The sequence below is a fragment of the Merops nubicus genome, unplaced genomic scaffold (assembly GCF_000691845.1).
Source record: "Merops nubicus isolate BGI_N331 unplaced genomic scaffold, ASM69184v1 scaffold15524, whole genome shotgun sequence".
Taxonomy (NCBI): Eukaryota; Metazoa; Chordata; class Aves; order Coraciiformes; family Meropidae; genus Merops; species Merops nubicus.
Genome location: NW_008605024.1, coordinates 1 through 10935, shown reverse-complemented (window position 1 = coordinate 10935; position 10935 = coordinate 1).

Sequence of the window (10935 nt, the reverse complement as noted above, 5' to 3'; positions counted from 1 at the left end):
CCACTCTCCACAGTAAAGGGGGAAAAAAAAGTCCATGTCTCTCACAGGCTTGTGCAAAACTGCTTCCATGGCATGGCACAACTACGTGCATTTGAACAACACCTAAGCCAATCAACAGAGCCAATGAAACTTGAAATATTCTGTCGCAAGGACCTTACTGACTTCTCTGCCACGTGCCGCCCTGCCTGCGAGAGCTGCTCCTGTTATTGGGCTCCCACCACAGTAGCCCCCCTGCACTTTTTCTGTCTGCACCCCCACTCGTGGCACCACCAGCCCCACTCCTCTGCACAGCCCCAGAGACAGATGTGAGCACCAGTCAGTTATTTTGTGGCCGATTTCTGTCTGTCCTTACAGACGTATGGGATGAACAAGTGAAATAAACCTCCTTGCAGGCTCTCACATTGTGTTCTTGGCAAAGGTACTGAAAACAGAGCCGGCACATGTACATGACACATCACTTAAGCCCTCTGGTTTCTATGGTTGCAGTAGATTTTGCTTTCAGGGGGCATCCTAGGAAGGAGATAACGCTGCGCAGCGCTTTGGGCACGGCGCGGTTGAAGAATTAGCTCTGGGAATTGATCGTACCGTGATAGTGGTGACAGAGAACAAGGAATTGGGGCTGCCGGGATGTCAGAGCAACTTGTGCTTCCAGGGGACAGTGTCGTGTCAGGGATTCTTGAAGGCCCTCGCACCCCAGCGCAGCCCCTGACTGCTCTGTCGTCTCTGCCTCCCTCGCAGCCAGCACTCTTCTACCCAGTGCACTGCACTGACTAGGTTAAACAATTACACTGCACTAATTGGCCTGTGTCGGTCCTGATGAGAAAGTAAACAAATGCTGCAGAGAAAAGCTGAGACAAATTGTATCTAATTAAATTGATGAAAAAAGTGACAATATTTTTCCCCGAGAAAAAAAAAAAGGCAACTTGGAGCATGACAAATATCTCACACTTGCAGCCATGTACCCCACCTGGGTTACCCACTTTGGGAGGATGAGTCTTCCAGCACCTAAACTTTGTGATGACTTATCACCTACCAAATTCTCAGCCACCACCTCAGCTGATGCTGGAGGTGGAAATCCCAGACCCCAGAACTGAAAGCATGGGACTACACATCTCATATGAGAGAATGGTGCTTTCTATCTGCAAGTAGCATCCACTTCAGTTTGTCTTCAGACCACAGCAACTCTGGCACAAAAGTCAGGGGACACAGAGGTGAATATGTGGGAATGTTTCAGGGATGGATAGAAATTGTCTCTTCATTAACAGAAAGAGAAAAAGCCAAGAACAATGCTATGCTGTCTAAGGCACTGCTGCCTCCTCTTGCTGTTCTCCATGCCAACAGCCTCAGGGAAGCTAAAACCACGAAAAGTTCCTAGTCCCATATGCCCATCGAGTCAGGAGAGGAAAAGGGAGGAGCTACAGGAGACAAGAGCAAAACTGTGCCTCGCTGCTACAAACGAGTCTGGAAAACTTTCTCCACTGGCTGGCGGATATGAGGACACCTCCTTGATTCACCTGGGAAAGGATTAAGTATAACTATTTCATAAGATGCTTGTAAATAAGTAACCTCTATTTCAGGGTTCCTGAACATACAACATATGAACACCAGAAACCTAAGGCCACCAGAATCTCTTTCCTCTGAGTCTTAGTGAAAGCAATGAAAAGACACAGAGCATGTTCACTAAGTGCACAATCCAGCCGGCCACAGAAGCAGCTGCAAGAGCAGTAGCTAAGTATGTAGCTGAGCATTTGCGTCCTAATCCTCTGTTTGGAGTTGCTCAGAGCTTTCCAAATGCTTTACTTATCAGGATAAAATGTTCCAGGCCTGGTGTCTGGCAAAATGAAAATTTTTAATAGTTCAAGATAAAAGTGATTCAGTTATTCTTGAGCAGGAGAAGAGTCCAAGAATCAAAGAAACAGATTTTTTTTGTGTGATTTCTTTTTTCCCTAATAGTTCATTTGCTAAACTCTCTGAGGGACCAGATCTGAAGCCTGGCATGAAACAGCCCTTGCTGAGAGGGCTGGGACTAGAACATGTTACAGCTATTGACCAGTGTGTTACAGGGAAATTCCTCTGTGGTCCAAAAGGGTTATGAGTCCTTGGAAATCATCCAGTGGGCTTATGCAGTTTCTTTAGGAAAGCTGATCCTCCCACTCTCCCCTCATACATAGACTGCTTCTTTTAGTAATATTGGGAGAAAGGGGTTCGATATTTTCCGTGTTTGTGACTAATATAGCTGTACAGAGATCCTGAGAGAGATTAGTAAGATAAACGAGACCACTCCTTTTAGCCTAATATTCCTATAGTCTAGTCTAAATGGCCATCTGAGTCATACCGTAAGTCCCATACAAGCTTCATATCACTCGTGTAAATCTGCATATTTAAGTCCATTGATGAGCCATAGCACATAACATTACAGAACTATTTCTTGTGTTTTCCCCTGTGGTCTTTCAGGTTGATGCATGCTTAGCAGCCCACATTGTGTGTTGAAACTTCAGTAAATTCAAGGTGTGGTGTAACCGATTAATACTTACGCAGCACGTTAAAGACAGGAGAGCAGCACTATGCCTTGTGATGGCTACGGATTGCCCTGCACACTAAAGACATGTTCACCTTGCCATACCTTGGCTCCTGTCTGCATGGAGAAACTAGGGGAAATATTGCATCTCTTCAGACTAGAGGAAATATTGCATCTCTTCCATGCAGAATTTGCTGCAGCACGGTATATTCTGTGGCAAAAACTGGGCAACAGAGCAGATGATCTGATTGCCCACACCACAGACAGGAGCAAGCTCATGTAGAGCCACTGGTTCTGGCTCTGTAGTCCCCATGAGATGCTCCTGGAGCCACGCTGCCTTTGTGAGCAACTAATATCTCAGTCAAAGTGGAAATACACACACAGCTTTAACTGTGTGGTTGTGTGGGTTTGACACTACTTCAAACAACCTGGGTGTTAATTAGTGCTCTCTGTACTTTGGTTCATACTGAACCTTCTCCAGTTAGAATCCTAGGAACTTTGCACCAGATTTGGTGGTGGTCTTAGCAGTCAAGGTCAACAGAAAATGTACCATAAAAGTAACACACACATCATAACAGACAAAGTAGGAAAAAAAAAAACCGTAGTGGAGGACATGATACTAACATGCGCATTTTAAAGATGAATAGCTGAGTCACAGGGAGACGAGAGCCTAAACTCCCAAAGGCAGGCAGGTAACTGAGGAGCGAGTACTTGCCCAAACTGGACAGAAAGTCCATAGCAGGGCTTAACTTTGATCTCCTGACTTGCAATCGTCTTACGATGCTACTAAAAATTCGAGCCTTTCCCCAGGGCTTCTCAGGAAGGTGAGTTATTTCTGCCCCCCAGCAGGCACCCGTGCCCTTCGCCTGGCTGCACACGTGCAGCACCCCTCGGCCCACGGGATGGGGCAAGGACGGCGATGGGGCAGAGCTCCATCCCAGACTCACTTTGTGGGGAGGCTGGGTGACTTCTGTGTGAATAACTGACTGACTTGTTGCTAGGGAACAGTTGGGAGGCATGCTTTTGATCTCCCATATGCTTACTACTAATAAATAAACAAATAACAATAATTACAACAAACCCCAAGCCTGTTGTATCTCCAGGATTAATTAATGATGAAATACAGCTGAAATACTGTAAAAAGAAGGCAGCAAGGTGGGTTAGATCTCACATTTTCCTGCTGTGTATGGAAATGATTGTTGAAATTAACATTTTTTTTTTTCCTTCTTAAAATTTACCTTAGCTGGATGAGGTTAGTGGGAGGAATGGGGGAGTATTCCCTTCACAGACGGCGGATGAGCAGGCAGACAGTAAATCTCACCACGCCAGTTATACTCACGTTCAGTTTTTCCTGCCTAGTACAGTTAAGTTTTTTAGATACTTTACTTGCATTTCTAATTCAGTTATTCTTCTGAAATTTATTCAAAGGATTTATGCTTATGAAATTATAATATAATGCTGCCTATATGCCAATGAGCTGCAGGCAAAGAAAATAATTTTCTTCAATTTACAGTTATGAGGCTGGAAGAAAATGATGCCTTCTTATCACCTCTTTTTCTTTGTATGCCTGAGTATTTTTTTAAGTCTTCAGAAGGCAGGAGCTGATGATGAATTCTTAAGCAGATCACACTGATAATTGTATTTCAGAACTGTCAACTCTGTGAAGACTGTCCACGGAGGTGTCTCAGTTCACTTGAGCTATTTGTGTCACTGCTTCTCCAGGAACTCAGCCCTCAATAAAACCCAAATCACTGGGGATATTGTTAAGTCTTCTGAAAGGATTATTAGATCGAAGGGAAATTTATGGATGACACTTTGTAACAATTAATCAGGAACTGTTGATGAAGTTAAGTTGGTTTTTTATTCTTGAACAGAAAAAAAATTATGCAGCCTCTGTACAAATTGTCAAATGGCCTGTTTTGTCACTCTGTTTGATTAATGGACTATTTGGAGACCCCAAAAAGTCCTAGTACAAATAAAAAAGAATCATAAATATTGAATAAGCTCACAGCATGGTTAACCTTGACTATATTTTGGAACATTCTTGGGGAAAACTTTGCTATTCAGAAAATAAATTGCTGAGGGGATTAAAAAAAAAAGAACAACAAATTGGAGATTTTGGAGAATGTCACCTACCCAACCTTGTCATCCTGATTAGCCTGCCATGATAGATTAGCTTTAGTTAGCTTTGCAGTCGGGTCAGAAACCGCTGGCACACTAACACATTTTGCAAGTGGGCTACACCTGGTCCACAAAAGGGGCACAGGATGGCAAGGAAAATACTCCTGCTTCGGGTGCTTTGTATGTCACAAAATGCTGCTGCTGCTAACAGGCTATTATCCTTTTGTGCTGTAATTTATGGAAATAGAGCCCAAGGAGTGCTGAGAGCATGGGAGTCATGGTGCCATAAGGTTGCTTCTGGAAGGTTGGTCCAAAGATGTCCAGTGATCTGTGTGTATGCAAATGATAAGACCGAGTTTCAGCTGCAGTGAACACACACACACACAAGTTCATACATATTCAGGACACGCAGTTTCCATCTTTTCCTCCTGCTTCTCTGTCTCTCTATTTGCAACTCCGGTGCCCTCCTCCCCCCCATTGCTTGATGCAGCTGTTTAGTCCTGACAGGCCTGACCAGTCATTTTTGCTAACCTCTGATAGCATCTAGGTCAGAGTGATCCCAAACTGGCTTGCTTTTGTTCTCAGTGAGTGAGAAATACAATGCTATTAGTTTAGGCTGGGGTTCCACAAAGCACTTAAACTCCATGTGCTTCACTCCAAGCACGAAAGGAATTCCCCTCTTCCTCTTCAGCGAGGCACTTAAGTGCCTGCTTAAAGTTAGGCATGTCTCAAGCATGTTTGTGCTGAATCAGGACCTCACTCAGGAGAACTAATGCCACTCTGCATTTCGTTTAGTTGGCCCCTTTTTCCAGCATGTGTCACATGCCAGCTCACTAACCCATCTAAGCTGACATACATGCCATAAGGTACTTCAAAGCAAAGATTACTCAGGCTCATGAACTGGGAGAGATTTTGAAATCTGTGCAACTATTTCCTTTCGGAGTGTAAGAGAGCTGTACAATAATAATTGCTCATTAGATTTTGTTGATTCTTTGAAAGTCACACGGGGATTCAAAGAGGGGGATTGTTTTTCGTCTTGCCACATTTTGTTCCGAGCTATAAATAATACTTTTCAATCTATTTTTATCCCCACAGTTCTCCGTGATCACAGGTAGTCCTCTAGCTCCCACTGAAGAACAGCACAACGTGAATGGAGCAGGCTGGGCCAGAGATGGCCTCGGGGGCACCAGGCATCCTTGCAGGGAAACCGAGGTGCTAGCTCTGCACACCTCTGCAGGTCGTACCCATTTGGTCAGCAGTGGCCAAAAGGAAATGCCCTTCCTAGAAAGGTCTGCCTCTGAGAAAATGGAGCCAAGGAAGGTGCAGAGATGGTCTGGTTCACTTTTACATTTGTACTTCACTCAAAGAGCAGAGAAGCACAAAGTTCTCAAGGCCTCTGGGAATTTTTTCGGGATGTACGACTAAAAATCTTTTATAAAGTACTTTCATAATTATACAGTACTATGGCCTGTGGTTAAAGAGTCCAGTGGAAGTTACCAGCCTGAGCTAGGCTGTTTTGAGTTTTGGGGGGAAACTGGCAGAGAGCTGCTTCTGAAGGGGGCAGAGGCAAAGCCAGCAGGCACCACTTCCCTTGCTGCTCGACCCACACCACATCCCTGGGGCAAGGACCCCACTGGGGACACCCTCTTCTTGTTTTCCCAGCAAGGTGCAAAACCAAGGTCCTGACCATCAGTGATTATTAAGGATGGGAATTTTCACGGGAGCTGGGTGTTAATGCTGGAGAAATTCCAGTTCTGGTAGTTGCACTCTTCCCAAAGGAGTTCATGCTGCTGATTCACCTGGGAAAGCCACAGTGGTCCTTAATCCCCAGCCTGAACCACTGAGGGGTGTCACAACACGCTGTGTAACTGGCTTTGGGGTGGGGCTCTTCCAAGGTCTCTCCCTGGTGTGTTTTGTGTGGGATTTAGAAACATTTACTATGGCAAGGAGACTGAGAGAACCTAACAGACAGCTTATCTCAGTGGTTAGCACGGTCACTTGGGAGAGAGGAGTCTTGTGCTCCATTTCATGAGCCAGTTAAGTATTTGGGGAACATTTAAGACCCAGAGCCACCTCTAGAAGGTGAAGAATACCTTCTGCATCTAGTGCAGGTACTAAGAGTGAGTGCATCATGATCTAGGTGTTCCTGGAGATGCTCAGATGCAAAGTTTTAGGTGGCTTCAAGGCAGCAGTAGCAGAGTGGGAAACTGTGCTTAGAGAACTCTCAGGCTGCAGAGCAGTGCCTCTACTCTTTGTGCAACAGAAATTCTAGAGAATTGTGTATTTCAGAGGAAAGCATTATAGTTAGTGAGAAAGGAATTGACTTTAGCATGTAGTGATTATGATGGCCAGCCAAGAGCAGGGCATCCGTGTTCTGGCTCCTACTACATTTAATGTAACTTATATCAAGCAGAACTGCTTCAAAAAAGGGATATCTCTATTCAAAAATACTCCCTGTATTTCTGTGGTTAGGGCACTTCTAAAAAAATGTGTATTTGAATCACCTTGGAAGAGCTCAGTTTAGCTCTTTTCTCTGCCTTCATCTCAGGTAGGTGCTCAGATCACCTCTTTTTCAGGGCTGGGTTATTCACATCACATGGATGCCTACCAAACTGGGTCCCATGCGGGAGGGATATCTTGTATTAAGGTGCCAGCACAGCTTAAAGGGAAACCAGGACCATAACAGCTTTGCAGCACCTGATGTTAGATGTGTCCTGCAGAAAGGGACACACACCTGGAGAACGTTATTTCTGTTGGAACAAAGGCAGACACCTGGGGTTGTAAGGTACCTCCTTGGTCTCTGCTGGTGAGCAGAGGTTTGGAGATGTCTGAATTGGGGATTTTTCATTAACAATCCAAAACATTCTTGTGTAGCTAATACAAGGAGTTGTTCAGCATGGGAACTCATAGGAAGGCTTTTCTTTGCAGCTCTTTTGGAGCACATCAGAATGCTCTGCTTTCTAAAAGAAAGTGTTCCTAGCATCTTTTGCAAAGTTGGAAAATAAATCAAATCTGCCTCAGTCCACATTCTCTTCTTCTAATTCTCCCAAACACAGAAGAGGCACTACAATAAAATTCCTGTTACTAAACACTAGGTAGGCCTTGTCCTTTGATGACTGGTCCCAAAAGAGAGCTCAACTGCATGAAACATGGGGGAAGATTTGGTCACTTGAAGAGTGCAGACCTCATTGTTATTATTTGCCAGCAGAAGAACAACAATGCATAAGAAAACGCATACACTAAATAAAACTAATTGTGTTATAAAGAGCACCAGGCATCCTATAAAAACCTGTTGACTAAATGTAACAATTTATCAGTAAATGATCTTCATGCAAAGGAGCCAAAGCAATTAGCTGGGGTTTGGCAGATCTCTGCACATCTTTGACATACTCTGTAGTAAAACATACCACCAAAAAAAATCCTATATGCCTCAAAATGCTAGACTGGTGGTTCAGATGTTTTACTCGGGTCTTCTCTGTATTAATTTGCCATATTTTATGTTACACACAACTCATTTTTGTATCTTCTTTTCTTTCACTGCCCCTGCCCTCCTTGGCTATATATGCCTAGAAGTAAACCACCTGCAGGAGGGTTTGCATCAGCTAGAACTGAATTAGTGGATCGGCTTCACCTGAAGGTAGACAAGTTTATTCTCCAGGTTAAGGCTGACTCTTACCTATTTATACTTTTAAGCTTCAACTAACAGGTAGCTAAAAACTTGGCCATGCTAATGAAATAACAAGTTGACCAGCACTGTGGGTTTTGTTGTTGTTGTTTTAATGTAATGCATTGTTTTAATCTAACCCTTATGCCACTGTTTACCAGTTGATTTTGAAGACACCAAATGATGAGTAAATAGCAGGTATGTGATATTTTCTTTTTTAAGAGGTGTTGCAATTTTATACACTAAGATAACACCTGTGGCTCAAGAAGTTTCTCAGCTTGGCTCAAGAAGTTTCTCAGCTTGGGATGGCTGCAGACTGGGAGTATTACAAGGATGTGACTATGGATTTGCTTATACTTTATTATTTATACCTTTTATTCCAAGACACCCAGGGAAAAGTGTATGTGCGTATGCTATACTGGGGGCTTTGTGCTTTTATAGACTGGAGCTGGGTTATTCATGGGATGTGGAGTATAACATTGATTTTGTGTTTTGATTGTTCTGTAATTGTGGAGTGAGGAGAAAAGAATGGGACTCTTGCTCTTCACAGATGGGAAGATAAGGTCTTTGATCTTAATGCTAGAACTAATAATCAGATGTGGGTTTTCTGGTTTTTAATGTGTGAATGAGCTGAAATATACTCTCAGCTAGGCTCATGTAGTAGGTGAATGATGTTTCATGTAGCTCATTCTAGACACGTTTATGATATAAAACAAATGCAGGAAGACCTTCTGATCCAGGGGTTAAGGCTGCCTGTGTTTACAGAGATGAGGCTGAAGTATTTGTGAGCTTTGAAAAGTGTCCCCATTCACAGTTGTACGCTTGCCTTTACCCTATTTGTGCTTATCTTTGTGTTTGCTAGCCACAGTGTGCTCTGTTAGAATAATGTGAACTTTGTGTTTAGATTCACTTAATGTGAGCTTCGTTATCACATCTCCCCTGAGTGGACATAGCGTGGTGAAATCTTGTTAGACCTATTGTGTCTACGCTTGGGCTTGGGAAATGACAGTGGAGATCTTACAGCCATGCAGCCACACAAAACCTGCTTGTTTCCTCTTCATCAGTGAGCAGCACTGAATGCTTAAGGAAGTCAGCAGTTGAATTCTGCTTGGAATGATATGTGAAGGAGGAGCCTCCTTCTTGTCATTGTATTTACCATTAACAGCCATTATAATTTCTTCCCAGCAGCAATTACACTGATATCACCACATCTAAATCAGAAATGACACTGTAGTGGTTATATTATGTTGACTGGGCATCACCTAATTTTTAAGTGGCATTCTTGCCCTACCATTGTGATTATATCTCTTTCTAATAAGGAATATAAGAAAAGATCTACATAATGGGAAAACATACATATTAATATATTCCATGACAAACATGTTAACTTTACATATTAATCTTGGTAAATAGAAGTCATGTTTACATTTTTCCTCTTCAGTATGCTGTTCCTGTGACAGCTTGCTCTCCCTCTGGTTTTATTCTTTCCAATCCTAGCATACATTCTGCTGCCTCTGGTCACCCTGTTAGTCGCAGAAGGAGAAGGCAGGTCACATTCATCTGGTTAAAAGGAAAAAAGGAGAAAAAAAACCCCCAGTGTTACTGGATAACGTAATACTGCTGCTCTCCTCATTGCATTCAGGTCTGTGTGAAGGGACTTGGATATGTGCAATAAACATATGTGTGTGATAATGAGATTGTTGGTGGAAAGTCATCTTGAAAAGACAAGGAGCAATTAAGCTTGCTTACTTATACAAGTTAGAATGACAAGATGCCATTGTCGGCCCCACTCATCCATATAATAGGGTTCTCCTTCCCTGCTTAGCTGTATTGGGAGAAGCATTTCCTGTCAAACCTCTGCCATGACTCCACCACAAAGCAATCTGCCTTCTTCCCTTTCATACACAGTTCAGTCTCACACTCCCATCACTGTCCTGATTTCAACTGAGTGCCTGCTGGCAAGCACCTGAACGAGAATACTTTAAGAATTCAATGCAAAGCCTTCATTTAACCGAGTATTTATTTGTATTGGTGTACTCTCTTGTCCAATTTTAATTGAATACTTAAAGATGTCAGTGGGGAGATGTGCAGGTTGCTCACAAATGTTTAATAATGCGATGTGTGGAGCCAACAAATAATGCACCTTCCTTTTGCTATCTTGAAGATTTAGATAGGATATCTCGGATGCTATTGACACGGAGAGAAGTGTGGAACAATAGGAACATATGATAGTTAGTGTTAGATAACAATAGCTATCCTTATGCATCTTGAATTGAATGATGAAGCCATCAATTAGAGAAATAGCCCTCTGAGTATATATCATTGACAAGATGAATACTGGTACATTGTATTTCTGGATGGAGATCTTGGTGATCTGTAATTCAGAAAGGCAGTGAATAGCATATACAGTCAAACCAACACTATGATACTGAAAATTTGAACTCTTTTGTCCTCCCCATGTTTCTTTGGTTTTTAACTCCTAGACTCTTTCAGATAATGAAAGAATTTGTATGTTATATTAATTACTTAAACAATGCTTTGTCATTTAGTATCAAGATGCCATTCTTCTCCACATTCAGCAGACACTTTCAGGGCTCAAAAGAGCATGACACCAAGCTGTGTGGTGTGGCTG